Source organism: Brachyistius frenatus, unplaced genomic scaffold, assembly GCF_029030835.1.
Source record: "Brachyistius frenatus isolate BFR_SWC_R1_liver_20210118 unplaced genomic scaffold, ASM2903083v1 Contig_5, whole genome shotgun sequence".
NCBI lineage: Eukaryota > Metazoa > Chordata > Actinopteri > Embiotocidae > Brachyistius > Brachyistius frenatus.
In genome coordinates this window covers 8,404,265-8,426,535 of record NW_027210604.1, presented here as the reverse complement: position 1 = coordinate 8,426,535, position 22,271 = coordinate 8,404,265, and the positions used below count along the sequence as shown (strand labels likewise).

General features: G+C 41.6%; 1 protein-coding gene across 1 annotated transcript in view; it reads left to right on the top strand.

Moving 5' to 3' along the window:
* The window catches only part of dchs1b (dachsous cadherin-related 1b), an 81,775-nt gene that overhangs the window by 37,702 nt on the left and 21,802 nt on the right, over window positions 1-22,271 (top strand). The gene's annotated exons all lie outside the window — the stretch shown is intronic.

Below are 22,271 nucleotides of genomic sequence, written 5' to 3'. Positions count from 1 at the left end.
GTTTGGTTGTACAAGATGAACAGTTTATGGCATTAATGCCCTTTAAACAGTGTGTAAAGCATTCATTTTTACATTACAGTACAGTGGTAGCAGGGTGTGGTTGTGGGTCAGCTGCAGGAGGGACTGATTGGGGGAGTGGTTCAGGGAACGGTGCATGGGAGAGAGTTAATTAGCACAGGTGCTTGGTATTACTGATTGGCTCTCTCTCCACATATACCAGCAGTAGCACACCGGGTGCTCACTCACACCTGGGGATGCAGAGCAGCAGCGTGACTGCAGACCTGATTTTGGGCCGTGTGCTCGGAGGCACGGCAGGAGAGCACGTGGGACTGAGAGAATCTTGTGTTGTGAAAATAAACACATTTGCCAGTATTTCCGCTGTTGGATGTGTCTCTGTGCTGAAGGAACGTGTGGAAGTAACCGACGTGTATTACAAGTATGAAGCCAGATGCACACAAGCACAAATGCAAACACACACACTGACACACACATTAACTTGCTAGTCTCCTGAATGAGTCGTACTCGCGGCTTGCTGTTTGATTAAGTCTGTATGAGTAATCCAGATGTGCCCTCCTGTGAGTCTGCTCCCGTAATGAACCAATGAAAGGTCCATTTCATCTCAGCCTCTGTGTGCAGAGCTTTTCTTCTTTATGATTTTACAGAGCTTTGGTTATGGCTGGTCGAGATTGGTTTTCATACCTAATCCCCGACGCCTCGTACAGTCTGGCTGTCACAGTTGTGCACTCAGTTACGTGCATACTTCGAGACGCATGTACACACGCAGTTTGTCTGTTGCTCTGGTAACATGCAAAACTCACGCTTAATCATCATGTTGTGATTGACAAGCGTCCCTTTGTCTTTGTGTAATAATGAGGTTTGCCAGGCAGATCAGTTCGAGCCAAGGAGAGCAAAAGGGAAAGACACACACAGAGAGCACGCTCAATGAAGTTAAACATCGGTTTGCTTGACGCCATTTGAAGGCTGTACGCTGTGTATGCCAGTTCTATTTTCTACATGTCTGTCTCTGTCTGTGTGAGAGAATTTGGGGTGTTGGTAAGGCGTTTAAGCGTAGCTTAGATGTGTAAATCAATGCTGTGCAACGTAGAGACTTGGACGTTGGAGAAAAAAATCCTGTCACCAATCGCTTTATGCGTGTAACAGGAGGGATAAGAGGAGCAGGGATGTGTTGAGAATCAGAGTAGAGGGATGCACATGTTTCTTCTGGGGCGCTGCTGTAAAAAGGTTTAATTGAATCTGTGAGGAGAGGTGTGAAATGCATGTCAGCAAACTCCAATTGTTGACTCAGACCAGAATAACTGCCGGGGTTATTGTCTTAGATCTGGAGGTTTTCAACAAAGTAAACAACGCTCTGTGTGTCTGTGCACTTCTAAGAATTATCTCATAGGTTGAGATTGTGAGAAATCCAATTTGGCAATAAACTTGTTCCTTTTCCTATCAAATCTACAAAAGCATCTTTGATATCCACAAAACAGCCGCAGCAACAGTTAGCTTCACTGTCAGTGAAAAATGTTGAAAAATGTTTTTCGCCACCCACAGATTATGCTCTTTTTTTTTTCAAATAGCTCTGTAATAGTTCTGTTGTGTGTTATTGCTTCCCCAGTAATCCCCCGTCTCTTTTTTTTTAATTTTTTTTTTTTTATGCTTAACAGTTTTTTAACCTTGTTTCATTACAGATGAATGTCAGTTAAGTACTCTGCTTTGTGACAGCAGATCTTTTCCTTTCTTCAAATGCACAGACTTTGTACTCAAATATGCAGCTGAAGTTCTAGTGTGTTATGTCTTGTTTTTGTGTCGTGTCTCCATGCGCTTTCTTGTGTGATTACTGCACCGAAGTTCTGTTCTTGAGCATATCATCTTGAGCAGAGCTTCCGTTTTTGGTCCTAACAATAGTGGCAACTTCCTGGTTCATTGCATCATTTCCTGTCTCAGTTCTAATACAGTCTCACACTGCAGTGTCCGGTCCAACAAACTGGAAATCCACCCCTAAACCCAACAAGGCAGGGTAAAAGTTAAGGGATCAGGCAAAGCTAATTTGATTTTGCAAGTGAAATTTGTGATTTTATACACCATAAATCATTTGTCATCTCCCCAATAAACTGTAGAACAACATGAACTCATGCCCTTCTTTTCATTATATTCAGCACACTCAGCCGTCGGAACATATCTGGTCATCTTCATGGCACTGACTTACCATAAAATTTGAATGTTACACTTGTTCTGCAACAATTTCCCCTCTATCTCACATTTAAATGGAATGTAGCAAAGTCAAATAGTGTTGCAATTCAGTTATTTAGGTCAGCTATTTATGGCAAACAGATAAATAGGGAGAGGAACGACCATCTTTTATTCCAATATATAGTTGTTATTGGAGTTATGGTGATGTTGTATTTAATGCATGACTTCATCATGTTTCAGGATTAGTTATATAGCAATACAAGAATATAATATCAATATTAACATTACCTATACTCATCAAATATGCTAGCCCATGCAAACTAGTCACTAGATATTCTTGAACATCTGAACTCATGAGAGGGATTATTATAATACTCTCACTCCTTTCATCTCACAGCTGTAACAGTTTCGGATGAGGTTGCTCTTCTGTGACGTGCATTGTGCTTGCTTATGTGTGTTTGTCTGTGTGTTCGTGTGGTTGGGTGGTCTAGTTTGTCCAGAATAAAGCAATAACCTTCTACTGCAACTCTTAACATTTTGCTTCTTTCTCCTTCATCTATGGTTTTATTTCAAAGCCCATGTAAGGCAAGCATTCAGAGAATATTCAACAATAGCAAAACCATGTCGCTCTACTTAGCTGCGTTTCATCATCGTCGAATTAAGTCATGCCAGTAAGGCTGAATCCCTCTGTGTAGGGTTTGAGTGGGAAGTTACCTGATACACCTGGCTCCGAGCCTTGTTTACAGCAGCTGCAGACTGCGATGAAGGCTGCAAAGACTGTGCTGCAGGACATGATGCAGGCAGGACAGGCCTAACTAACACACCACTGACAAGTTAATCTAGTCCTCCTCTTCATCCAGCACTCGCTCCCATGCCAGGGATACGGAGGGAACTGAACCAAGGGGTAATGACGAGGACTTTCATGTTAAAGTGGAATTGCTTATTGCTGTACTGAAATTTCTTTTGTCATACATTTCATCTGGCCTGGGGAGCCTATCTAATGGAAACATTCCTGTAGTGCCATGTAACAATGATGCACTGATTGAGTGCAATCTTCCCGGCTCATTTTAGCCCCCATCATAAGTAATCATAAAGTCTAGCAGAATTACTTCACTGTATTCAGAATATTTTGGCTTGACCGTGAATTGGCTCATCAGAATCAAGTGAAAAGCCTGATACCAAAATGGCTCATACCGTATGACAGATGACAAAATACATATGACTTGAATTATATTGTGTTTCTGTAGAATAGAATAAGACAGTTGAGTAAGTAAAGACCTTAGGGCTCTCTTGACTTTAAGAATTACTATACTAGGCTTCAATTTAAAGGAACAACCAGCCAGAAACAGGATTTACATTCTGCTGTTGCAACGATTGTGGAGAGAAGTTCATGTCTACCTGCAGCTGTGTGCCAAAAAGCAAATCAGAGCATCGAGCCTTGAATTAAGGATGCAATATGGGGACATGTTTTGTGACCACTGGTACTGAAAAGTGAATCCTGCATGTGCTCATGGTTTCTGTTTAAGATTTTCTTTTTTTTTACTTTCAGCTGTGGTCAAATCTCGCAAAAAAATGCTGTGAATTGTCCCATTATTGATAACGTTATTCATAGTTTTGTGAAAAGGTTATCAGAGTTTTCAAGTTTGCAGATATCTCACCTTGTAATGGAACTTTGTTAGTACAGATTTGTCCTTGTGTCGTTCAGTGCAGGGTATAGGGGGAGAAAAGTCAACTGTTCTGTCTCATTTATGTGCTTTGCAATTAGATGGCCAAGTCAGAGACAGTGATGATGATGATGAGTAACTTAAAACGAAGTAATCAGCTGCGTCTGGGTGTGTGTGACCCCACTCAGCCTTTCTATTTTCTTTGTTTTCTGAACCTGATACTGCTCACTTTGCTGTTCTGGTGAAACACCAGGCGAGAGAAACAGTTTCTAATGATGAAAGTTCTTTGATGGAAGGCGCACTGCAGCTGTTGTTCTGCTGTTGTAAGCCAATATGAGTTCTCATTATGCTGTATGCCAATGGAAAGATCAGATTTGTCTTCATTGTTCTGCACAGAAATTGTTCTGATGTATGTTTGCAAATGCCCCTATTAGACCTCTGTGTATTTCTTTCTGATTAGATTTGCTTTCGCTGTACGTGTTGTCACCTAAATCCGTTTGTATCCTTTGTTCGTGGCAGTTGTATGTTCGGAGGTCCGTGTGCGTGTGTGTAGCTCCAGCCTGTGTAACCCTGTGCCAGTATGTGCCACAGTGAGCAGAGGAGATTAGCGAGAGCATCAAAGCAGCGAATCAGTGAAGCAGTGTTAGAGCGATGCCTGAGCGTACTGCCCCCTAGCCTTCTGTCACTGGCCACACCTAGTGGAGAACAAAGGGAGCGGAGGCTGGCACTGACTGGAGTATGGAGGGAAAGAGGAGGAGGAGAGTGGGAAGCAAAAGACAAAAGAGGAAAAACAAAGATTAAAAACAGTGGGGATAAAAAGACCTGGCAGAGATAGGACTGAAAAAGGACTGAACGCTTTAATGGGTTTTTCCGGCTTTCAAGGTTTTTTTTGGCAGCTCCTTTTGTCCAATAGGGCCAAATGATGTCACATGCAAATATTCATATTAGTGTTGTCATCAGCTTCACCAGTTGTGTGCCTCATTAAGGTAAATCTAAAACTTCTCACAGCCTTGTTAATGTCTCATAGACTGAAGTAGAAGGAAATATGTCTCCATGGGAATGAAATACAAGCCTGAAATCATTTAAGGCTTTCAGACTTTAGCTCTCAATTGCAAAACTGAGGCTACTGTAGAATTTTTGTGAAAAAGACATAACAATAAAAGTGAAATATGTGGAAAATACCAAAGAAAATGAAAATTTCCATCTGTTCTATCAATAACATCCTTTGTCTACTATGTGTGTGTGTGGGGCCTGTGTGTTTTCTCTTTTCAGAACAGCAGGAGTTGGAGTCAATTTTAGCTTGTGGTCCATTTACAAACCGCATCACAATCCTATTTCCACTTTAAGAGCAAGTTGCATTTCAGAAACACAACTAATTTAAATGTTTATTAAGATTACATTTCACCTGTGGGTTCACAAACGAACAAAACATGGGAAGACATGTCTGGGAAGACAGTGACAGTGAAGATGATGATGATTAGTTATGTATCTGTCCCATTTTCTCAGGTTTCATTGGCTTACTCTTCCTGCAGTGTGGTGGAAACATACTGAACCCATGAAATAAAATAAAAATCAACAGAAATATTTTTGGGTTCGCTTCTTTGGTCAAAACCAAAATGAGAGTGGACAGTAGCAAAAAAACATCCAGAAATGAATGTGACACACCCTGTCCGTGAAGTAACGGGACAGTAAATTGTGACCAAAACTGAAAACAGAAATGCACATTAAAATGTACAAATACCAAAAACATGCAGAAGGGAAGATGGAGATGGGCAGAAGGGTCACAAATCCAAAGTAGAGATGGACTGCAGTCAAATTAAGTAAAATAGATCAAAAAAATTGGGGAAAACGGATTAAATCATTGTGGTTAAACAGGCAATTACCCAGGCTGTCTGGGTTTTACTCTCAGTAAAGAATATTGCACACGTAGCCTTAAGAGCTCAATCCATTGGGGACAAATAGTCAATAAAACAGAGTCAGGAGACAGCAGGGGCAGAGGCAGAAAGAGGCCACGAGGATGAGATTGAAGTGACAAGGATCGAAAAGAGGTCTGATAAGAGAAATGGAAGTATAAAAGGGAAGCAGGTTTAGATTGAAATACGCTGTCAAGGCAAAGACGGGCCAACAAGGGGGAAACTGGGAGAGGTTTTGGTTGGCCCCATACACAAGGTGCCATTGTGCGTCCACAACTACTTTCTAACCAGGTTTGACAGGCCTGTTTTGACTGGCCCCTCAGGGAGCAATGTGTTTGAAATAGAAATTTACAGGGTCCATGTTGTTCCTACGTAGTTTAATCGGCTGCTGTCATTTCCGTCACTGAAATTAGTCTCCATTCATGCTTCGCTCATACAGTAGGAGACAGCCTTTTGTCACATGGAGGTAGCTCTCTGCATGCTTGAGGTTTACTGCTGAGTGGAACATCCCATTTACACTGGTGTTGCTCTTCTTGTAATTGCCAATATATTTACTGCTCTATATGATGTCAGAAAAGAGGTAGTACAGTTTCGCACATGCACCACAATTCACGTTTTATTATGCATATGAGTTCATGCTTCCTTATATGTATGTGTGGGTCAAACCATGGTAGTTAATACGACATAAGGACATAAGGCAGTTTATTGTCATTGTAAAAAATACAACGAAATGAATCCACAGTGGGCAACCAGTGTGCAGATTCTAATACAGCGTAATAAAAGAGAAAACCAATAAGACTTTAAAGACAACCAGGACCTCTTTATTCCTCTCCCTCCCCCCAGCTGAGTGTACCTCTATTTCTCTGTAAGTTTCATCCCTCTTTTTCCTTCTGCCGCTGTGTCTTATCCCACTCCCACCGCTGTCTTTCTTCTGCAGTTGTATCAGTTGTCCCTCTATCATTCTCCTTTGTAAGTGCTGAGCTGAGCTAAATGTGACCCTCGTGAGGGTGAGCTTTGCTGGCTAAGGTACCTTACTGCTATCTGAGCTGTGCTGGTGGTGGTGGGGGGAGTTTAGGGAGAGGAGAATAATATCATCATGTGGATGCATTTTGGAGGTCAAGTAAATACATTAAAGGGTAAGCAAACAGAGAGGAAGGATGGGCAGAAGCTGGTTTTAGCGGCAGTATAGTGAAGTGGGGGTTGGGAAAAAGGGGGGGGGGCAGACAGTGGGATGCAAAGCTGTCATAGCAGGTGCATGTTGAAAGAAATGGTGCATGTCACATGTAAGGGATTTGGTTACAAAGGAAAAGTAGCCTATATAAAAAAAAATTCCGTTAATTGGATGTGTGAGGAATGACTGCAAGAAATTGGGAACAAAATTTGGGTGATGATTAAAGGGTAGTTTAACCTCTTTAAAACACTGTTTTAACCCCCAACCCATATCTCACGGCTTCCCCCTGTTCTCCGCCCCATTTCTGAAACCCAAATCTCCACTAATGTGGCTTTGATCTGGGTAATAATCTGTGCCACCCTCAGTTCACTGCCCCCTGTCATCCCACTCCCAGGCAGCCTTGGTGTGACCGGCCATGTGATAGCTGGGACCCCATCATTTCCCATTACAGTGCGGCTTAGTGCATCTTAGTCAGTGCCTCCTACCTTGAACCCCTTGGCTTACTCTGTTGGAGGTCTGTTTACCCCGTGACTTTAAGATAATCTCTCTCCTAACTTCCTAAACCTCATAACCTTCATCGCCTGTCCTCTCCTCCTTTATGGCTGAATATGACACCAAAATAGACAACTGGCATCTAAAGAGTAGCCTCCATGCACATTTCAGATAAAACTATAAACAACTTTAAAATACTATCCTCATCTGTTCTTTTTGACTATCTTTCTATCCCCTCTGCTTTGTCTTTCTTAACCCCCTGTTTCAGATCTCCAAAACACCACATTAGTTCAGCTCCTTCCCTCCCTCCCCCCCTCCCTCGCTATGCAGCTCTCCTCACGCACACTTATCCGAACAATTTCCACTCCCCCCCAACACATACTGTACTCGACACTTTCACTGCGCATCATCACCTCATCTCTCAGTATCACCCATAAGTGTAATCTCTCTTTCATCCCCTTCCCTCCTGACTTCTGTTTACACCTTCTTCTTTCTTCCTTTCTCGGACAGTTATGATGAGCCCATTATGATTTACACAGCAGAGTGCAACTGACCATGTGTTATAAATGTTAGCGCATTGCATCTGTTGCTTCTGGTTCCTTTTGCTCCCATGTTTGTCCAACTGTTAACATTTTCTACATTTCTTGTGGAATGGAGTGTTCCTCAGAGTGTATCCCCTCTGAGGGTAAATTAGCTAAAACTTTCTGCATGAGAGATGAGGTAATGAATGCAGTGTGTGTTTTATTTTTGCTATAATGACGTCAGAGAAGTCGAGGAATTTAGTCAGCACAGCGAATGAAAGCAGCAGAGATATGAGTAACAGGAAAGATGGAGCGATGACGATAGAAAAGTCCACTCAATTAATCAGCCACTGGAGTCTAATTAATTCTTTGTCTGAAGCCAAAGTCTCTCTATATGGAGGCTATTCCGCTTTAAATTAATCTTCATTCAATCTTATCTCTGTCTCTGTTCAAGCAATTAAAATGTTCAGTTTTCCAACATTCAGATAAAGTCACTGTGTAAGCATTCAACATTCCTCTGAATACCTGTGGTGTGCTTTTATAGTTCTTTATTGGAAACAATGGAGTAATCTGCGGCTCAGGCTCCGTCTGCCCAGCTCATGTCAGCAGTGTTTGGGTTCGAGGCTACTACTTTGCTACTTCCATTCGGTCTTTGTGTTGAGAAGTCATTTCCCGGTGAGCTGACTGATGAAGTGCGGACGTGCAGCTGATTTAGGTCTTCTTTCCACACGTCTGTAGGTGTATGGCGCTAACCCCGTCTCACCCTTCTCTTGTTTTCTTTCACATTCTCCCTCTTTCCCCCTTTCTTTATCCCTGCCTGATTCCCTCCCTGCAGGAGTTGGCTGTATCTCTGACCCCAGGGCTGCATCATGCATAGCCAACCTGTTTTTCTTGGAAATTCCAGCTGGCTGAGCTGGCCGTGGAGGATGGGATGATAATGGTGGGGAAGAGTGCACACATGTGTTCTTGTATACCTCTGTGCTCATTCTTTAATAGATGCTCGGCATCACTGACAACCTGGTTCACCAAGTGTGTTTTGGCTTTTATGAGGCCTCCGTTGCTTCCTTTAATCTGCTGGGTCCCCTGCTGCTTGGCCGAGGCATCCCTGTCTACAGTGGCTGTCCTTTGTTAGTCCTGAAATCAGCCGGATAGAGAAACAAATAAGAGAGAAAGTTGCAGACCCAAAAGACAATTAAATTTAAACCACACTCGAAACACTGACGAAGGCAGATGAAAAGCGTGAGGACCGAATAAAGGGTAAAACAACAGAGGAGGACAAAGATGATTTAAGCAGCTAAAGTACCTTTGGACAGAACAGTTTATCGCGAGAATAACTTGGCAGCCTCTTCTAAGCGTGGTAGAAATTCTGAGGATCAGGCTTTGGTCCTGCACGAACTGTGATTTAGGAATCAGGGCTGTGTTTCTCACCACTTCCTCATATTCACCTCACATGTTCAGAGTCAGGAAATTAATTTTAACGAGGATAAGCTAGTTTCTCACCCCCTTAGGTTGTGTATGAATCAGTAATCGCAGTGTCTAATATCCTCCCTTCACCCATACACATGGAGGCTTCTTGTGTCTCTGCAGATCAATTAAGCGGAACTAAGTTGTACTGTAGGTACGTGTGTGTGTGTGTGTGTGTGTGTGTGTGTGTGTGTGTGTGTGTGTGTGTGTGTGTGTGTGTGTGTGTGTGTGTGTGTGTGTGTGTGTGTGTGTGTGTGTGTGTGTGTGTGTAAGTGTTCGAGTGTAGAGCAGACAAGGGTTTGTCTCCTGGACCATCAGCAGAATAAAGTTAATCAATACAATTCATTAAGACGGAATAGCTTTGACTGCAAGCAGACCATTCAGCAGTTTGTGTGTCAGGATGGGTGCACACTGTGCATAAAAGTGTGTTTGTGTGTGTGTGTGTTGGATAACGAGGATTATGTGTTTTAAACATGTCTATAAGCCTTAAAATTGCCTACACGCCCGATGTGTTATAGCTGGACTTTGTGACCTTCAGGGTCTTGCATGGGATTCAAATAGTTTAACCTTTTCAACATTACATTTACTAACTATGTTTAGTTTCATCTTGCCGTTGATCCGGATGCTAATGAGCATTTAAACGCAGACAGAAGAACCACTATATGTTTCTCTAAACAGTGACCTACGGCTGACCCATGTGTGACTGGTCGTGGTTCAGGTCCAGGTCAATGAGAGGCTAATCCAGTTATTGGAGCTGCCTGTTACTCCTAACTGCACAATCAACTTAGCTCCATTGTCCGTCTGATGTCCAATATAAGCAGCTTTTTGTTTGACCCGTATTGATGCACATGACTCTAGAAACTGTACAAGGTCAAGACCATGTACAGTAACAGAAATAATTTTACCGTTAGCTGAAGATCTTGTCTTCTACAAATACCCCTCATATGTAGCCGATCTGCAGGGACCCAACATTACTGAGACATCAGCAGCTCAGTGATCTCTGATTGAAGGTTGAGGAGCAATAATGAATGAAAGCTGAAGTAGGACTTTCAGGTATTCAGGTATAAAGTCTATGCGGCATGGACAAGGGCCAAAGTGACCAAAGTGACTTTTTTCAAGCAAGACACCTTCAGAATATATCAGTGTTTCCACTGTGCAATGAAAGATTTGACTAACATGTCAGCTACAGAACACTTTTCACACAGCAGTTCACAAAAGCCAATTGTATGTGACTGCAATGTGCTGATGGTTTCCAAGAGTGCTGACAACTCAGCTTTTGTTTTTCCATACTGAGTGACAACATGTTATTGTACATTTTAACCAGTCAAAAGAGTTTTATAAATGGTTGTTACAAGTTTTTCATATCATTGATGGTACGCAGGCTGTTATTTTAATATGAACATGAACATGTCCAACTTGCTAACCAAGTCGCTGCCTTGCCAACTGATTGAATTAGCTCTGTTTTGGATTTAAAACGGCATGTTTTTCCATTCATAGCGCTCTCAGTTTGTCTTAAAATCATTGCATTTGTGTATAACATACAGTATACCTGTGGTTGCATGTGCACACTTATATTGTGTTTTTGTGTAAGACAGGACCAGAGAGAGACTGAGCTATTACAGTGGTTGTCATATAGAAGCATGTTTGTGTACGTCCTCTATCCTGGCCTGGAGTTTCAAACTTATTTAATTTTATATTTGTATGTATATTCTTACCAGAGATTTGACTACACTGATGCAGAGGCACTATCACAGACCCACACTATATTTTGTACTTTAACGTTTGAAGTGTGTAGGAAAATAGTGTAGAAATACACACACATGAACTGTCTGGTTCGGAGCTGCTGTGCCTCTCTGCAGTCAACAACTATCAGAGTAACCCAACACCAGATGTAAGCTCAAAGCTCGGGGGTGCTCCTGCTATCTTTTACTATTATCACCTCCCTGAGGTGGAGGTCGCTAACTGCCTGACCTCAGGAAGAACAAGAGAAAGAAGGGGCGACATGGAGAAACTACAGACGTAGACGAGGGATTCACACACACACACACACACACACACACACACACACACACACACACACACACACACACACACACACACACACACACACACACACACACACACACACACACACACACACACACACACACACACACACACACACACACACACACACACACACACACACACACACACACACAAACCCGTCTCTAGGGGTTGCGGAAAGAAAAGTGCAGCTGGAAGTTTGGCTCACCTTTGACCCTTAAGATTCTCATTGATTTGATTATGCACAGACACACAAGCCACACACGCACACATGCACACAGACAAACAGTTTGTGCTGACCCTCATTCCTGAAACTAATATTGTCAAATGAGTATTGGGTCTTTGTTTGACCATTTCCGGAGGGCAGATAAAGGTAGTTTAGTCTGTCCCCAATAAACCCAGCTCACTTATAACGATAAACACACTCCGCCTTATTAGTGTGAACCTCCCACATAGCTGCGTGTTGGTTTATAGATTGAGAAATAAAATGACACTGGAACATAAATGTTTATAGGAAGAAAATTGGGCTTCAACTAGCCTGGAAGCCTGCTGCTCCACAGAGGGGGACTTGGTTTCCATCAGATTTCCTTCATACACCAGTGATTTAGTTTGAATTGGAAACATGTCAGTATAGAATCCTTTAATTCAGGTTTGGCTAGATTTATTGCATTCTTAGCCCTTGAGCATAGATAGTAACAGATAAATAATGTAATAAGTTAACTTAAAGGCTTCCATCTGGCAACACATGACAATGCCCTAACCAAGGCTGTGCTGTAGGCGTAAGAAACAAGGAATCACTGTGGCAGTGACAAACGATTTTTCGAGTGTACCTCTGTGTTTGTATGAGGTCAGCCATTTTTATCTGCCTTGTTTTGAGCTTTGGGGGGGAAGCTTTTTGTCAGACAAAACCAGGGATGCTGTTGAAGTGTAGTGCACCTATGACGCGTGCACAAAAGCACACAAGAGGAGTTGTGGTTTGTCTCTACCCCGCAAAGACGCAACGTCAGGGAGATGTCAGGGAGATATCTTTGCCGAACGCTCAAATCGCGTCCACTGGGTAGCTGGAATGAAAGATTTTACACCATCTTTTTTGAACGTCTTTTCAATGTTTACCGTTGCTTAGACGTCAATGTTGAATGTTGAAGACGTCTTTTTTTTTTTTTTTTTACATCTTTTTACTCAGAAGTTCGGATATCGAACCTGTCTTGGAAGTCCCCCAAAGTCTGCACCACAATGCCCTGTTGTGGTTGTTAGAAGAATCTACTATTCATAACCAAAGTTTTGCATTATTTGGGTAGGGTCTGGTTTTAATTAATTTATCTCCATCGTCCTTAGTATTGCCACACCCTATTGATGCGGTGACTGATGAGGCTATGATGAAACCGTCCCGTGGCCTCATGGATCACATCTAAGAAGCGTGACTAAATGGGCGGAGGGCTGTAGAGGCTTAGAGACACTATTTTGGTTTAGTGCAACGAAGCCGTGCAATCAACAGGGATTAGCCTGAACCTTTGTGTAACAAGGTATTGCGTGTATCTATTTGTAAATCAACTTGAACTATATTATTTAAAGGGTAGAAGGTCTCCCATTGGCCCCAGATCTGAAAAATGTGTCTAAGCAGCTGAAAAAAAATTAAAGTGATGGTGGTATTAATGTTTATTTGAAGACTGTAAAACATAATTGTTATCAGGAAAAACTCACTCACAGATGTAAACATCAAGATGACAGACTTTTTTTCAGCAGGACTTGCCTCACTTGCAGTTCAAAGCGACATTTTTCATGCATTTTAATCTCCCCTTTGATAAATACTTCTTATGACAGAGTCTTTTTTTGGAACCTTTGAGATCTCTGGAGGAAGTTGACATTCACTTTCTCTACACCCCCAGCAGCTGTCTTCATGATAGATCGTTCAAATCACACCTATTGATCTCCTCTTTTCTGTGCTCTTTTGCTCTCACAGATGGACTAATCAATACCCATAATCAGACCTGCTCTATGTCTGCCCACAACACACATACTGTACATACAGATTGGGTGTCATAACACAACATTTGCCAATTTGCAAAGAGCACAGACTACGAAATGGCCAACAGAATAGATGATGGAGTTGTTTAGGGGGATTGTGGTGAGGGCATAGTGGAACTAAACAGGACCCAACGTGTAGATGACCCTCTGCAAAGCCTGAAATAAACTTCAAAACATTGTTTTCATCTTAAATTTAAAAATTTTACTTTACCAGGGTGATACATTTTACTTTTAGCTGAATAGATGACATGATACTGGATGTAGTAGAAGGGTAAAGGGTGCCATCTGTGACTACATACGTACGGGGCCCAGATGTTTATGATACACTGCTGCCGTTACTTCCTGTCTTTCCATGCAGACATATTTTGAACATAAAATACAAATTGGGGCTAAATAACCAACAATAACCAACAACAAGATGCTAAGCCTTCCCCTTCCTCCCCTCGCCAATGATATATACTCTATAAAAGTGCTCTGAGAGTCCCACACACTCGTCAAAGAGAAAATAAAATCCTGTGGTGTGGCAGTTCAAGAAAAAAAAAATTCCACATTCTCTCCTCCTCTTTGTCATGTTTTTATTGCATAAACCACTGAAATGCTCAAAATTTATATATACACACACACGCCTGCTGCCATTTTGGGAGAGAGGCTGTAGCAGAAACATAGACGCATCCTCTTAAATACACACTGCTGTTTTAGAGGATTTCAAATTACCCAGTGTTGTCCCCAAGGCAACTGTGGGCCACTCGCTCTCAATCATTCATCCTCTCATTCATCCAAAAACCCAACAACTCAGACAGTCTTAAATGGCAGTCCCCCGTCTGAGGTCCAACTCCTGCCCGTCTTTGTGCTCTCACTCCTTAATTACTGTTTTCTCTTCATCTCTGAAGCAAAATTACAACTGGAAGACAATAAGTGATAATCACTGCTTGCTTTATATTGCAGACCTCACTGTGTAAATCAAAGATGAAGGCCCAGAGAAAACTTTACTTTATGCATTGTTTTCTCCTGTAGCAGTAATTTGATATCTTGAGAATACATAAAACAGAGCACTAACAGCACTGAGCCTCATTAAGCTCAACAATATCTGAATTTGATTGCTGGCCAAGGATCATTTACAAGGGTGCAATGTTGATTTCCCTAATTATACTTTAAACAGAAACTCTCATGTTGATAATTGTGGGCCATAGTGCCTCTATTGCGCGCAGACTTAAGATCCTTTAGTGACCACAACCATGAATTTAAAGTGACTTTGTCTCTCTGGGTGGTGAACGGGGTCATTTCTCCTTCAATGTTGGCACCCGACCTCAAGCTCCTCATTAGCTTCCATGTTAGCAGATAGCGACAATAAAACCCCTGGTATTTCACAGATATGCAGATCTGTTACTTGCAGCTGCTACACCAGCCAGAGGGGGTCTCGCTGGGGCCTCGGTCACAGACAGAGAGACTGGGGTTTAAACGGCTATAAATATTTAACAATAAGTAAAAAATAGGGCTGATTTGTTCTCTGATTAGGCCAGCTGTCAGTCAGGGCCCAGAGGATTCACTTTGAAAACAATCTTTAAAGGAGCACCGACACACACATACAACACAGTAGAAGGGCACAAGAGTAGCCACATTGCAGGGCTTTGCAGAAGATAGCATCACTGCCATCTAAATCTCCTGCGTTTCTTATCACTCCTGAGAGTCCAGAAAAGTAATGTCAACCCTCATTGCGTGCACTCTATCTCAGTCCATCCCGTTAACCAGCTTTTTATCTCCCTCTGACCTCACTTTTAACCTACATTCACAGTCGACTCGTTCTCGTTTCTGTTCCTACCTGTTTTAAGAAAAGAGGTGACAGCTGGTGGCAGGCTGGGTCTAATAACTGGGCTTTCAGATTGACTTTTTGAATCTAAAACATTCTTCTGAATGTGTGTTGAGGCTCATGTGCTCATCATAAAAGAAAACACCAAATATAGCTCTGAAATAATTAGTCAATTAATCAGTCAGATGAGAACTCCTAATAATTTTATAATTGATAGTGTTAGGTTAAACAGTCACTGGTTCCAGCTTCTCAAATGGCAAAAATTACTGCTTTTATATCTGTGTAATCCATATAGCTCATGCTTGGTCTCGGGGAAAAAAGCCCACAAAAATGTTGTTGATCTTAGGCTTGATCTTGATTTCCCTTGACTCAGAGTATTATGGTTATTGTGTTATGGACTTGATCTATTTTTGTGTTCACTTTAGTACAACATGATAGAAACAGAATCCCAACGCTGTGTTGGACTGACCTCATTTTTTTTTTTTTAAAGTTATGTTTGATTTTATTTCTGCAAAGCAACATGCACACTTCTATCATTTTACTGCTACAGAACTGCTGAAGCAAGTAGCCTAATCAGAGTATCAGACTGCTGCTCGGGCCCATCTTTTTGTTTGTTGCTCAGCTTTGTGTATAAGCAGGCGCAGGGAGTGACAGCCTGTTGTTAAACCAACATGGATAAACCATGCCTTGTGTCCTTTCACGTGAGATGCAGCCCAAAGATAAACTTCCTAACACACACCACATGTCAAAATGTTCAACTCCACAGGCTAAGGTTGTAACTTTACAGAATAGTTTATTGTATAGCTTTGAGTATTGAACATCTACGAATGTGTCCCACTGTATACATGTGTGCACATTTGAAGGTAGCAGAGAGAGACTTTTTGGTGACCATCATGCCTTATTATGTTCATTAATAATATTAGCGTTCTTTCTTCCAAATATAGAAATCAATCTCTCTCACCCCGTCTCTTTCACCTCCCTCTCCTTCCCTTCCCTTCAGTGGTTTGATGTTGCTAATCATTTCCAGCCGTGAACTCCACATGAAAGACAACAAGCACTTGCCGTAATAGGGTGCTGAAAGAACGAGTGAGAGAGAGGACAGAAAGGAGATGTTATAAAAGAAAAGGGGAGGTCAAGGGAGGAATGGAGATTAAACGAGAAAGGAGATGAGGCCTCGGTCCTCCTCATTCCCATTTCAAGGTCTCACATTATCATTAGCCCTGCCTTTTGTTCTTTTGCCAAACTACCCCGCCCCCCATTCATTCCCCTCTCCCACCTTCCCCTTCCCTCCCCTCTCTCCTTCCCTGCCATATATCTTAATTGTACCTGTAGTGTCTCAACTCATTGGCAACAGAGAGGCAGAAATTGATTTGGAGACTTGGGAATGCCTAATATGAGTAATGCCACTCACTGGAGATTAGAGGAATGTGTCCGTGGAAAAAAGACCAGCAAAGTTAAATGAATGCTTTAGCTCCCTCCGACACTGCATCACTAAGTTATAACTTGTAAAACCAGACTCCTCTTTCAGTTTGTTGTAAATATCTTCAGCGTGTGTCCAGCAATGGTGCATTCAAACAAAAGCTCTAGATCCATCAAGCTCTTTTGTGGTCTTTGCTGCTGCTTTAGAGAAAATGCAGATTTATGATAGCATGGTCATAATCTTTTATAGTTTTTGCTTGGGCTCATTAAGTACATTTTTATAAAAAACGAGGAAATATCTGATCAGTGAAAAAATAAACAAGACTAAGAATGAGAGCCAGTTAAATGCAACTGTACAATGTCATTATAAACGACTGAAATGATGGCCAAGGCTGCACAACAGTCGTCCTTTAAGTACATTATAGTAGGACAACATTAATATAAGGCTTCCTCTTGGCTTATTTGACTTTAGAGAAGATGAGGGCTTTATAAACATTCAGGCCTGGCACCAGTCAGAAGAAAAGAAGTAGATTAGGTCGGGACAACTCTGTGTTTTACAGGTTTTACTATGATAGCCTGTGGAAGCCCCCCCTCCCTGCCTCCTTCACGAGAAACTGTAAAAGTCCTGAGCTGCAGCAGAACCACAGCTGTGTCCGAGAAGCCGTGCGCAGACTCCCCCTGACATAAACTGATGTTTTACAGAAACAAACTGCAGAGAACAGCAGGATCTATCTGGACCAGCGCCCACATCTGGAGAAGATGAGAACAGAGGAGTGGAAACGAGAACAGAGATAGAGTATGGCAAGAGGGGTAATAAAGCCATGAGTATAATGAAAGGGAGGAGGACGGAAAGGGAAAGGGGTGAAAAGAGGAAAAACATGATCCAGTATAGAAGTAAATAAAACCTGGAACACATCAGCGGATGTATTGCCTGTTCCTCTCATGGTGTAGGCAGTACCTGTTAATCTGCTCCACTTTCCAGACAGGAGACCACTGCTTCTCTGCATCATGGAATAACACTGACAAATCTTGATGGTTTGTGTTGAGTGGCAGACAGGAAAGTGTGGTGGCGTGTGTCTGAGATCTAAATGGACCCTTGGTGAGACATCCACTCTTTCTGAAAGAGAGTGAAAGTGACAGCGGGAGCATAAAGGAAAAGCTAAGTGGAAAAGTAGAGACAAAGATTGTGTGGTTGTGAAGAGGAGAGAGGCAAGTGAATGAGAATGAGGAGGTCTGGCTCTTTACTAATCCTCCAGTGAGCAATTGCTCCTCTACTGTCCCAGCCAGGTATGAATGGCTCTCTATGGACAAAAAGCTCCAGGCCTGAGTCCTGGCTGAACTTGATACTCGGCACGCTCTTCCCGACTGTTTTTCACATAGTTCTCACCAGGTTGACTGTATGAGACCCAGGCTGTGTCTTTTTAAACAGATATATAGTAGTCAGTCAATGAACTGCACAGTTGGCAAATCAAAATACTGCTTTTATGCTCTATACTGTAGTTATGTTTCATGTATTACAAGCTCAGATGGCTGACAGATGCTTCACTGAAGCAGTGATTTTTGAAGTCAGATAGCATTTTGATGATTTTTCCACTGCTGAATGGTCTGAAAGGCTCGTGCATATGTTTAAGGTATAAAAGAAGGGTGGACAGCTGGTATCTCAGATCATGTATATTAGAAGGGATTATGTGTGATCTGCAGGTCAGTTGTCATTAATACACAAAACATGTTCCTGTCACATCAAAAGTGCTGAAAAAGCAGATTCTTTTTTTTTTTTTTTTTTTTTTTTTTTGTCAAATTTTAGTACACACATCTGAAAGATTTTATTACATTTTATTACAAATTGAGCATAGACATTGTGTTTTTCATAGTAACAGCTTCTTTATCAAATCAGTTCTCTTCACATTTCTGCATTTTCTAAAGTTAGGTGGGAAATCAGAGCTCACAAATAAAGGAACCACATTGATGGTTTTGTAAGTTTTTAGCTTGTTAACTTCAAATTGTTTATAGGCAGCAATACTGTAGACCGGTATCCAAAGTCAACCACATTTACCACCTTCCAGGCAGCTAATAGTCTCACTTTGGGTCAACAACATAGGAAAATCAACTTGCAAAACCAGAGGATGTATTTGTTTCTGTATCTGTAAATGCTTTATCATTCAAAACAGCTAACAACAAGTCGTGACTAACTTTAGAGCATTGCATAAAAAAGGAGAACAAACTTTGGACCTTTCAGTTTTTGAACAGGCCCTCTACCAAGTAGACCACCCTGCCATTGGCAACATACACCCCCAGCTCTGTGTAAATGTAGAAGATTCATATAGCAGTATAATCAAAAATATCATGGAGACAGGCTCCATGCACTTAACAGCACGAGAGATTTAGACGTTGAAAGGTATGAACTGATGTCTGTGTTTGTATTGCTGTGTAGTTGTATGTTTATCGCGGCTGGATACCTCTGGAGAGCACGATGAGGAATAGTCGTGCAGAGCTGAGACTGGCTGGCTGGTCATGGATCAGAGAACAGTCTCCGGTGTGGGAGAGATTCCTCCCTGGCAAATACCCTCATCTGGCCCACCAGATCTCATGATTTAAGAAGACATGTCGAGAGTGTGTGTTTACTAGATTACCTTATTGGCTTTAAAAGTGCAGCACTACTTTTTTAAGTTGAGAGACGTGCTGTAAATGCAGGATACAGCTACAAATTGGAAGGAGAGTTTTTGGTTTTTAATATGATCCAACCAGCTGGCCTGTGTGGTGTAAAGTGAACATTGGTGCTGCGCTGTCAGATGGATTGACAGGAGAAAAATGTGGTGATGACAGAGCTTATTCTTCTCAGCTCCTGTCTTTTCAGGAGGTGATTTTCTTCTGCTACACAATTCAAAATGTTGTGCTTTGGCATTATTGTCATATATTCCAGCCTTGAAATTTTCTCTCCATCTTTGTTTTGTTCCTCTGCCTTAAATATGTTCTGCTTTGGCATTTCAAATCTGGAACCACATAACCACAACACTGCACTGTATATAGTACTGTAACAGCTGAAAAACCCAAATCATCACATCTTTTATTTTATAGCTCCCATGGTTTCCATGAAAGTGTGCTTGCCAAGCTGTTTTCTGGTATAACTCTGTGTTTGTCTTGCATTTTTTTTTTCAGCGTGAAGAATCCATACCATACTGCCTCGGGTTTTAACATTTTAGAGTGTGTGGAGAATCAATGTCTTGCTCTTCTTGTTCCCAGCATCTATGCAGGTTCTTTTCAGTCCATACCTCTATTTAACAATACGTCCATGTGTATTCATGTATACTAACAAGTGAATTTCATATAAACCTAACACACAGCCATGTATTCTGTCCAGAAGAGCCTCTCCCAGCTCCGTGTTGGAGACAGACTTTTTGTGGTAAAGATGAAGTCACCCTATGACCAGGTGGGCGGTCATGGGTGTTTAAATCTCCTTAATTAGATTTAGTGAAAAGGATGGGGTCATCATATGTGCGAGCGTGTGTGTTTGAGCATGTTAACAGTTGTCCAGTTCTCATCACCACAGGTGGCTAATCCATCACAGACAGCCAGGAAGAGACAATGAACACGCAGAAATGAGCCCAGATCCCAAAGATATTGTTAGTCTCAACACTGTACTCTATAGGAAGTCCCAGCGGTGATCTAAAGCCCCCAGGTGTAAACACTGACCAAAGGAAGAAGTGCAGTCTGACCCCTCAAAAACCACAAATGTCTAGCCATGGTAATGCAATGACTAAAGACCCTGAAGAAGATGGTCTAATATTCCCAGGTTTTAATTTCCTATAGTAGCAACAGTCTATGAGTCAAGGTGATAGCGTTCCTGTCTGTCTATACCAAATAAGTAAGTGTAATGATGAAGTAATGTGGTTGGTGGGATGGAAGGAAAGGCCGCTGCCTGACTGGATGTCTACTATGGTGGTCCTGTCCTCTGTGGGGTTCAGGGCCAGAGCAAGTTCAAATGTAGGATTCAGACGTGTGATTAAATCATTAAACAATAAGCTTAAGAAACGCATCTTTAACTTATCTATTTTTATGTTTTAACGCTTTTTTGAGAAGTCGGTTGGGGTGAAAAATCGTATAGCAACACCAGCAGATATACAGTACATCTATAGATAGGTTTTATATATAGGTTTTAAGAATAATCTAAAAATGTTCATCCTATTTATCATTGTAGTCATGGAGAATATATTAATAAGAGATAATTGTTGTTAAATGAGATTCAGTCATGATTTCCCAAAACATTTTTTATAGTATTACCGTTTAATTCTTGAGATATTTTTTCCAAACAATATTTTTTTTTCTCAAAATATGAAACTAACAATAAAAATAAAACTGGAATCAGAAAAATATTTGTGTTTCGCATTGTATATTATACATGCTTCCTTTATCAGAAAAAAAATAATCACTGCACCAAAACAAAATGTCTTTTGTCACCATGAATTAAGTTTCTAGGTAATCAAATCATTCAGATAATGTATGGTGGCCTTATGAGAAGAGACTGTACGACAATGATATCATAAGGCCTCCTAGATCTTGGCTTGCCTTTATGGCTTCAACATCTGAGCAAGAATGCTACTTTTAACAAGTACCATAAACGCCACCAAACAATGTTGCGGACCGGTGTAAAACTTCAGTCATGGGCAGGACCTCTGAGCACACAGGACATTTCCCTTTTGTGTTTTGCAAGGAAATCTTTGTAGTATTTATAGGGCTTTCGAGTGTTTTTGTAGATTTGTGTGAGCATACAATCTGGTTTCACGTGGAGGCGCTTTTGTGTTTGTCTTGTAGAAAAAAGGATGTTTGTGAGACCCAAGAGGTCAAAGGTTGTGTCCTTTTGCAAAAAAATAAATAAAAAAAATGGAGTAATGATTAATATTTCAGGTATGTGTTTAAGTGGCTCCCTGCTGTGAGTGTCAGTCTGTATCATATTTAAAAGCCATTTGAAAACCATGAGTTTCTGTTACTTGACCTTCCAACATGCATTAAAGTGCCTTTGTCGACCCCTGAATCTGACATACAACCTCAACCTGACATACAGCCTCTGTCAACACTTTCTCCTCTCCTCTCCTCTCCTCTCCTCTCCTCTCCTCTCCTCTCCTCTCCTCTCCTCCTCTCCTCTCCTCTCCTCTCCTCATCTAAAGGTTACCTGTCGCTTTCCTCCTTCTGTATCCGTGGTTACACCGCACCACCTGTCTTTTTGACACTTTTTCAAATGCACCATAGGGGAGATCTAGCCCCCTTTTTTACGTACCATATATCTCTGATCTATAAATGTGAATTGCTCTCACAGATGCTCATTTTATAGTACTCTGGAAATCATAACAAGTAGTGCTATGGTGTGTGATATTTGGACAAGAGCAGATGTATGAGCCCATGAGGTGACTGTATAATGGAACATTATTGTGATAACAGAAAGGCCCTCAGCTCGTATATAATAATCGTGACACATGTAGGCCTTCTTTCATGCAGATTTTGGATCCTGCTGGGTGCGATGGCATGAAGCTTTTTGAAAACCTCGTGTCTCACGGGCTG